Genomic DNA, 10,630 nt, shown 5'->3' with positions numbered 1-10,630 from the left:
TGTCAGATACCCAACTGGTCCGCCAAGTTTCGTTCAAATCCGTCCACAATCCTTTGAGATATCTTGCTATGTATTGTTTTTCGCCCTTTCTCCCAATGGTGAAGAATCACTTTAAAAACTTCTAGTAGCCGGATCCGATTCCGGATCTTCACCAAAATCTAATCATTTCATCCTTGTGACATACGCTACAAATCTGCCCAATTTCGTCCGAATCAGTGCACAACTTTTTGAGATATTTTGTTCACAAGGAAACAAACAAGAAGACGTCATGCAGAGCACGATACTTGCAAAATACGCCCCCCCCCCCTCCCCAAGAATTTGTTTTCCCATTGAAACAGCAAATTGTCCATTTCATCAAGATTAAAATTGACAATCTTGATTAAAGCTCGGGTCAATAGGAAGAAAAGTGACGATTTTTCAGATGAAAAATTATGATTTTGGAAGGTTGACCTTGAGTTGACATTTGACCTATTGACCTCAAAAATAGTATATTTCCCAATTTAGTGACTCGATATGCAAATGCTGTTCAATTTTCAAGTCAATCGGTTGAGAATTGACGGCTTTTTAGATGAACATTGATGATTTTTAAAATTTGACCTTCAGTTGACTTTTGACCTTTTGACCTCAAATATAGTTCATTTCCCAATTTAGTGACTTGATATACAAATGCTATTCAATTTTCAAGTCAATCGGTTGAGAATTGACGGCTTTTTAGATGAACATTGATGATTTTTAAAATTTGACCTTCAGTGGACTTTTGACCTTTTGACCTCAAATATAGTTCATTTCCCAATTTAGTGACTCGATATACAAATGCTATTCAATTTTCAAGTCAATCGGATTTATAATGGCGATTTTAGAAACTTGACCTCCACATGACCTTTGACCTTTGACCTCAAAATCAATAGCCTCCTCAATTGGGACGACTTATACAACTTGGTGAAGTTTCGTGACGATCGGTTTAGAATTGTGACCTGTAGGCCGGTGACAAACAGCCAAACAGACAGAACCACAAATGGAACCGACCAATATACTTGAAAAATCTTCGATTTTACAAGTAACAAACAGACGGACGTGGACACATAACGTCCATCCACCTTTGGTGGCGCAGGTAACCAGAGAGCCTTTCCTTGCCTCCAAGTTTCCATGAAGGGATCTTGATTATTATGAATGTTTAATAGTTTAATTTATTTGATTTTCTTTTTTATGTCTTTTTATGTCGCCAGAAGCATTATGTTTTCGGGTTGTCTGTCCGTCCGTCCGTCCGTCCGTCCGTCCGGGCTAAACCTCGTTTTTCTCAGCAACCGCATGTCCGATTGAGATGAAACTTTCAGGGTAGGAGTGACACCGATGCAGAATGTTTTTATGATAATTGTGACGTCATAGGTCACGTGGTATTGCAGCCATCTTGGCTTAAAAGCAAATAATTAAAAAAATATTTCTTGGAAACCACTGAATGGAAAAATTTTAAACTTGGCACATTGTCAAGTACTCGCAATGGGGAACAAAAGCATGATAATGATGACATCATAGGTAAAGTGGTATACCAGGCAAAAATGTTTTAATCGAATTCCTTATCCTAAAAATATGAAATTGCATGCACATGATCTACGACCCATTTGTATTGAAATATTAAATTTATGACATCATAGGTCACATGGTTTGGCAGCCATTTTGGATTGAAGGAAAATATTAAATAATTATATCTCTGAAACCGCTCACCCTATCGATGCAAAATTTTACAAATATCATCTAACAGCACTGTTGCATATAGTTTTAAAATGATGACGTCATAGGTCACGTGGTTTGGCAGCCATGTTGGATAGAAAAATGAACCTTATCCGATCAACACGAAACTTCACAAACGTGATCCACTACCCATACATATGCAGAGTGATGGCATATACCCGCTGTGGGACTATGCGCAGGCATATTGGCGACAGTCGCATTGTTTTAGCTTGTATATAAAAGTCGATGCTCCTGAAGGACTTCCTATCCACCGAGTGCAAGGCCTTCGTCCGCAGCTTCATGGAGTATACAACTAACTACAAGTACAAGAGTGTGTTCCGCTAGCAAGCAGCTTGATATCGCTCGTCAAGCCGCTTGCTTGATTCAAAACGTTCAAGCAAGCATTCCAACGGAACGGAGCGCTCGGCACCGCTTGACAACATATCATCAGTTTATGGGAAAGTAGGTGGTATCGAGTAATATCCCGGTCTGCACTTCTGCGTTAACTAACTGCGCATGCGCGAAGGACTAGAGGTCTGGAATCTAAATTGAGACCAGACATTCATTATTCAGCTTGTTTTTTTTAATCCAGAGACGCTTTTGGACTCAACTACATCTAGGACAACTAGATAAAGACAACTACGCAACTACAAAGACACTACAGTGACATCCTTCGTAACAGCCCCCCACCAAACGACGAACAAAAAAAAAACACATCCACACCCACATCACCATAAATGCAATAACCTGGGCCCACACCGTATATTGGGCACAAAACTACAACCTATCGATGACACAGAGAAACTACTCCCAGGTCTGATCATGTTCACCTTTCACGCTTTCGCTGTGGACACCACCCACAACTTTTACACTACAAACATAGACTCGACGACGCCACTGACGATACCTGCAACCGCTGCCAGGCCGTTCCACCCGCAATAAAACATATCATGGAAGATTGCGTGGTCCTGGCTTCACGGAGGCAAGAACACCACATCTTGGACGTGAGGGAGTACACAACATCACAACAATATAGAAGTACACAACAACAACATCTTGGACTGCATCAGGGGCGGCACAGCCACGCCCCCAGAAAATGCTGCACCTAAGGATTCACAGTCTGCATACGAACTACCACCTTGTATGTCACCCCTTCGACATCTACCAATGCAATCGGGTTGCTCGTCTTTGGACTCTCTATCTTATTTCCATCAGTCTTGTACCACAGGTGCCGTAAGTATTTCCATATTCCAACAGGGGCCTGACCAGAGTTGTGAAAATCCCAGGTGGCAGCTTTGGTGTAACGTGAGAGAAAGTTGTCTTAACGATCCCAAGTCTTTGGTTAGTTGTCAGGATTGTTGATGAAATGTATTGGTGAAAGCTTAGGTCTTTGTCCATGATGGCTCGTACAACATTTCCTGATTAACTTGCTGTAATGCAGCATGGTTTAAATAGTTATTTATTGAGTTAAACCTCCCTACATGCAGAACTTTGCACTTACTCTCATTAAGAGGCAATTTCCAAGACCTCGAACATATTCTGTACCTTGTCCAACTCATCTTGCAGTAATACAACTCGATGCCTATTAGTCACTGGTCCAAAGATTTTGGTATATTTACATCATTATACATATGTGTACCAAATTTAAATTAGATCACTTCAGCCGTTCTCAAGTTATAGACCTATTACAGACTTTGATCTTTGACCTATTGCCCCCAAATTATAATCAGTTAATCTTTACATTGTGGCGGACACCAAAGCCCACTGGCGTGGTGACATCATTCCACGCACCAAGTGGGCGGTGGCCACGCCCGAGGGGTAGGCGTGGCCTCATGATATACACCGGGCGACCAGCCCGGAAGTGTTACAGTGTAGTCTTACAATAAAGACGTTTATATGTTACCGCTTGTCCGCTTCCTCCTTGCTCACAAGCAGCGCGCGTAACGCCGCGCTTTACTGGTGACCCTCGACGTTGGATCTGCCGGAGCGATCCTTCCACACGCGACGCCATCGCCATGGCCGCCTTCGTCAAACTTCCGGAATTTTGGGAGGCTCAGGCCGAAGTCTGGTTCGTCCAGGCCGAAGCCCAATTTCAGCTTCGGCACCTCACCGGCGATGACACACGCTACTGCCACGTCGTCGCCTCCCTCGGGCCCGGCACGGCCGCTCGAGTTGTGTCCGTCCTTCGCCACCCACCGGACGGCCACAAGTACGAGGCACTCAAGCGGCTACTCCTAGCCACGTTCAGCCTCACGGACGACGCACGGGCCGACCGCCTCCTGGATCTCCCCGAGCTCGGTGAGACGCGCCCGTCGGTCCGAATGGACCATATGCTGTCACTGTTGGGCGACGAAGCCCCCGGTTCGCTATTCCGGGCGCTTTTCCGTCGCCAACTTCCAGCGCAGGTTCGCCTCGCGTTGGCCGGGACCGGGCTAACGGAACCCCGAGCATTGGCGGCCGAGGCGGACAAGTACTTCGCCGCTTCGGACACGCGGGCGAGCGTTGGCGTGGCCGTCACGGCCTTCGACGCTGATGTTCCACAGCATCATCTTCTACAGCACGCTGAAGTTCAGCAGCATGCTGATACGCACCTCGTGAACGCCGCCACACCCCGCCCACCGCCGCGGCGAAAACCGCAACCGCGGGGAAACCCGTCGACTCCACCGGCCTGGCGGAGCCAGCCGCGCTCCTCCAGCTCCACCACCTGGTGCTGGTTCCACGCCAAGTTCGGCCACGAAGCTCGGCGGTGTCATCCGCCGTGCTCCTTCAACGGGTCGGGAAATGCCCGGGCCGGCGCTCAATTGTGGCGATGAGCGCCGGCCGTTCGAGCAGCCTGCTGTTCATAACGGACACCTTCTCCGGGCGCCGTTACCTGTGCGACACGGGAGCGCAGGTGAGTGTCATTCCCGCCGGCACGTCAGACAAGCACGCCGCGGGTGGGGGCCCCGCGCTGCTTGCCGCGAACGGGACGCCCATCCGTACGTACGGAAAACGCTGCCTCTCTCTGCGGTTTGGAGGGCAGGTTTTCCGATGGACGTTCGTCACCGCCGACGTGCCCATGGCACTGCTTGGCGCAGACTTCCTGTGCGCTAATGGGCTCCTGGTCGACGTCAAGCGCAGACGGCTTGTCCAGGCCGAGACGTTCAGCTCGCTCGCGTGTGCGTTGCCCAGCTCAACGAGCGGCTTGCCAAGCGGCTTGCCGAACGATTCAGTTCCGGCCACGTTGGTCTGTACGCTTCCGGCAGCGGACGCATTCACCCGCCTCCTCGCCGGCTTCCCGGCCCTCACGCGGCCCACCTTCTCGGCGGGGGCCGTCAAGCACGGGGTGGCCCATCACATCCCCACCGTCGGGCCACCGGTCTACGCCCGGGCACGCCGCCTCGAGCCGACGAAGCTGGCGGTGGCAAAAGCGGAGTTCGCTACCCTGGAGCGACTCGGCATCGTTCGGCGCTCAGAGAGCGCTTGGGCGTCGCCGCTGCACATCGTGCCGAAGCCCGGCGGGGGATGGCGACCGTGCGGGGACTATCGCCGTCTCAATGACGCCACGACTCCCGACCGCTACCCCGTCCCCCACATTCAGGACTTTTCCACCCGTTTGGCGGGCAGGTCCTTCTTCTCGAAGGTGGACCTCATACGCGGCTACCATCAGGTCCCCGTCAGGCCGGAGGACGTCCCGAAGACGGCGGTCATCATGCCATTCGGACTCTTCGAGTTCCTGCGCATGCCCTTCGGTCTGAAGAATGCGGCTCAGGCGTTCCAGCGACTGATGGACAGCGTCCTGCGCGACTTGGATTTTGTCTACGTCTACCTGGACGATATCCTCGTCGCCAGCGCGTCCCGCGAAGAGCACCTACGCCACCTCCGCACGCTCTTCAAACGCCTGGGCCAGCATGGCCTGATTGTGAACCCCGCAAAGTGCCGGTTCGGCGCCGCCACAATCGATTTTCTGGGGCACCGTGTCACCAGGCACGGCGCCGTCCCCCTGCCGGCCAAGGTGGAGGCGGTGAAGGGGTTTCCGCGCCCCCGCACGATCAGAGGGCTGCAGGAGTTCCTGGGCATGGTGAACTTTTACCATCGGTTCCTGCCCCGTATCACCCAGCTCCTGCGCCCCCTGCACGAAGCTCTCCGAGGTAAGCCGGGCAAAGGCGACGTTACCTGGACCGAGCAGATGGACACGGCGTTCACGGGCGCGAAGCTCGCCTTGGCTAACGCCACCATGCTCGCGCACCCGGCGCCCGATGCACCGATCGCCCTCACCACCGATGCCTCGGACTACGCGGTGGGCGCGGTGCACGAGCAATGGGTGCGTGGAGCTTGGCAACCGCTGGCGTTCTTTAGCCAGCAGCTTCGCCCGCCCGAACGCCGTTACAGTACCTTCGACCGCGAGTTGCTCGGACTTCACTTGGCGGTCAGGCACTTCCGCCATCTGCTCGAGGGCCGGGCGTTCACTGCCTTCGTCGACCACAAGCCGCTGATCTTCGCGATGGGCAAGGTCACCGAGCCGTGGTCGGCCCGGCAGCAGCGTCACCTCTCGGCCGTGTCCGAGTACACGACGGACATCCAGCACGTCGTGGGGAAGGACAACCCGGTGGCGGATTGCCTTTCCCGGGCCGTCGCCCACGCAGTCCACCTCGGCATCGACTATGCCCGGATGGCAGCGGACCAGGCCGCTGACCCCGACGTCCAGGCCTTGCGGACCGCCGTCACGGGCCTCCGCGTCACCGAGGTGCCGTTCGACGGCGCGTGCGTGGCCCTCTTGTGCGACGTCTCCCTCGGGCGTCCTCGCCCCATTGTGCCCGCGGGCTGGCAGCGCCAGGTGTTTGACGCCATCCATGGCCTGTCCCACCCGGGCGCGAGGGCCTCCCAAAGGCTGATCGCCGACAAGTTCGTCTGGCATGGCCTCCGGAAGGCCGTCCGCGGCTGGGCCAGGACGTGCCTCGCGTGCCAGCGCGCCAAGGTGCACCGGCACACCCAGGCCCCGTTGGCCCCGTTCACGGTGCCGGAACGCCGGTTTGACCACGTCCACGTGGACCTGGTGGGACCTCTGCCCCCCTCGCGGGGTTTCACCTAAGTCCTCACCATGGTGTACCGCACCACCCGGTGGCCGGCGGCCGTGCCCTTGGCGTCGACAACGGCGGCCGATGTCGCGCAGGCTTTCATCGCCACCTGGGTCGCCCGGTTCGGCACCCCCTCAGACATCTCATCCGACCGCGGCCCCCAGTTCACCTCGGAGCTCTGGGGGGCAGTTGCGCAGGGGCTCGGGGTCCGGCTGCACCGAACCACGGCCTACCACCCCCAGGCTAACGGCCTGTGTGAGCGATTTCACCGCTCATTGAAGGCCGCGCTCCGGGCCACCCTCCGCGACGGCGGCTGGGTCGACAGGCTCCCCTGGGTCCTGCTGGGCCTCCGGACGGCGCCCAAGGAGGACCTGCGCACATCCACGGCGGAGTTGGTCTTCGGGCAACCGCTGCGGGTGCCGGGCGAGTTCCTCCCCGACTCCACGGCACCATGGTCCGCGGCACAGCAGCGCTCCGCTCTGCAAGAGACCGCCCAGAGGTTCGCCCCGGTGCCAACGGCATGCCACGGGCACCCACCGACGCACGTCGCCCCGGAGCTTCGCACGGCGGAGTACGTCTTCGTCCGCCACGATGCCCATCGGACACCACTGCGGCCCCCGTACGATGGGACTTTCCGCGTGCTGGAGACCGGGGCGAAGCACTTCACCCTGGACATCGGCGGTACTCCTGACCGCGTTTCGGTAGACCGCCTCAAGCCGGCCCACCTCGATGTGGACCATCCACCGCCAGTGGCCCGACCCCCACGTCGGGGCCGCCCTCCTGCGGGCGGACCCCCGGCACCGCCCAGCCCCGCCGCCACGGCGCCCCCCGGTCCTGCACCCATCCCAGGGGCAGCCAGGGGCATCCCACCTGGTATCCCTGCATCCCGGACGCCGCCGATCGCCAGGGGGCGCTTCGGCCGGGTCATTCGTCTGCCCCGCAAACTGGCCCTCCAGGTGCGCGGGAATTCTGGGGGGGCGCGTGTGGCGGACACAAAAGCCCACTGGCGTGGTGACATCATTCCACGCACCAAGTGGGCGGTGGCCACGCCCGAGGGGTAGGCATGGCCTCATGATATACACCGGGCGACCAGCCCGGAAGTGTTACAGTGTAGTCTTACAATAAAGACGTTTATATGTTACCGCTTGTCCGCTTCCTCCTTGCTCACAAGCAGCGCGCGTAACGCCGCGCTTTAACATCATTATACATACCTATACCAAGTTTGAATTCGATCACTTCATCCGTTCTCGTTATAGACATATTACAGACGAGGGCTTTTGACCTTTGACCTTGTGACCCCAAAATCTAATCAGTTCATCATTACATCATTCTACATAATTGTACCAAATTTGGTCAGAATCCCATCACTGGTTCACAAGTTACCGTGGTAACTGGAATTTTACCTAACATGACCCCTGACCTTTGACGTTGTGACCCCAAAATCTAATCAGCTCATCATTACATCATTCTACATAATCGAACCAAATCTGGTCAGAATCCCATCACTGGTTCACAAGTTATCGTGGTAACAGGATTTTTACCTAACATGACCCCTGACCTTTGACCTTGTGACCCCAAAATCTAATCAGTTCATCATTACATCATTCTACATAACTACCAAATTTGGTCAGAATCCCATCACTGGTTCACAAGTTATCGTGGTAACAGGATTTTTACCTAACATGACCCCTGACTTTTGACCTCCTGACCCACAAAATCTAATCAGTTCATCATTACATCATTCTACATAATTGTACCAAATTTGGTCAGAATCTCATCACTGGTTCACAAGTTACCGTGGTAACAGGATTTTTACCTAACATGACCTCTGACCTTTGACCTTGTGACCCCAAAATCTAATCACTTCATCATTACATCATTCTACATAATTGTACCAAATTTGGTCAGAATCCCATCACTGGTTCACAAGTTACCGTGGTAACAGGATTTTTACCTAACATGACCTCTGACCTTTGTCCTTGTGACCCCAAAATCGAATCAGTTCATCATTACATCATTCTACATAATTGTACCAAATTTGGTCAGAATCCCATCACTGGTTCACAAGTTACCGTGGTAACAGGATTTTTACCTAACATGACCTCTGACCTTTGACCTTGTGACCCCAAAATCGAATCAGTTCATCATTACATCATTCTACATAATTGTACCAAATCTGGTCAGAATCCCGTCACTGGTTCACAAGTTATCGTGGTAACAGGATTTTTACCTAACATGACCCCTGACCTTTGTCCTTGTGACCCCAAAATCGAATCAGTTCATCATTACATCATCTATCTATAATTCCAGTAATCTCTGTCTGTCTGTCTGTACGTCTGTACGTTTGTTTGTCTGTGACCGCTGTTTCTCGACAACTACCGGTCCGATATACTTGAAACTTGCCAGGTATATTGCTGGGGACCCGAGGATGTGCCTTTTCAAGGTTTCATATTAATCGGACAATTACTTACCGAGCTATGTCCAAAAAACGATTCAACCAATCAGAGAGCAGCGAACGATCGCGTGTGCCGAACGTGGCGGACACACTCTGCCTCGGATGGCACATTTGAGAGCGTATTCATTTATTTCACGTTTGCAAACTATGTTGGCGTTAAACTATGTTTTAATAAAGTTTTAAAACTAATAAAAACGAATTTGCGATTCATTCGCTTTCCTGCGCGTTTGTGCACGCGATGGCGATTGCTTTACCAAACTCCGGAAGCCGTTCGCTTTGGACCAAACCATTGCATGTAAATAGAGGGGGGGGTTCTGTGGTCGTTGCGAATGGACCAAACCATTCATGTAAATAGAGGGGGGGGATTGTCACTGTACTCGCAAGCCGTTCGCCGTTCGCTTTGGCGTTGCGAATGAACCAAACCATTTCATGTAAATAGAGGGGGGGGGATATAATTTTAGATAGATATATAGTACGGGCATATATATAGTACGGGCATGCCCTAGTTCTACATAATTGTACCAAATCTGGTCAGAATCCCATCACTGGTTCACAAGTTATCGTGGTAACAGGCTTTTTACCTAACATGACCCCTGACCTTTGTCCTTGTGACCCCAAAATCGAATCAGTTCATCATTGCATCATTCTACATAATTGTACCAAATCTGGTCAGAATCCCATCACTGGTTCACAAGTTATCGTGGTAACAGGATTTTTACCTAACATGACCTCTGACCTTTGACCTTGTGACCCCAAAATCGAATCAGTTCATCATTACATCATTCTACATAATTGTACCAAATTTGGTCAGAATCTCATCACTGGTTCACAAGTTACCGTGGTAACAGGATTTTTACCTAACATGACCTCTGACCTTTGTCCTTGTGACCCCAAAATCTAATCAGTTCATCATTACATCATTCTACATAATTGTACCAAATCTGGTCAGAATCCCATCACTGGTTCACAAGTTATCGTGGTAACAGGCTTTTTACCTAACATGACCCCTGACCTTTGTCCTTGTGACCCCAAAATCGAATCAGTTCATCATTGCATCATTCTACATAATTGTACCAAATCTGGTCAGAATCCCATCACTGGTTCACAAGTTATCGTGGTAACAGGATTTTTACCTAACATGACCTCTGACCTTTGACCTTGTGACCCCAAAATCGAATCAGTTCATCATTACATCATTCTACATAATTGTACCAAATTTGGTCAGAATCTCATCACTGGTTCACAAGTTACCGTGGTAACAGGATTTTTACCTAACATGACCTCTGACCTTTGTCCTTGTGACCCCAAAATCGAATTAGTTCATCATTACATCATTCTACATAATTGTACCAAATTTGGTCAGAATCCCATCACTGGTTCACAAGTTATC

The sequence above is a fragment of the Myxine glutinosa genome, chromosome 8, assembly GCF_964187855.1.
Source record: "Myxine glutinosa chromosome 8, kmMyxGlut1.1, whole genome shotgun sequence".
Taxonomy (NCBI): Eukaryota; Metazoa; Chordata; class Myxini; order Myxiniformes; family Myxinidae; genus Myxine; species Myxine glutinosa.
Note: the sequence above shows the minus strand (reverse complement) of the source record.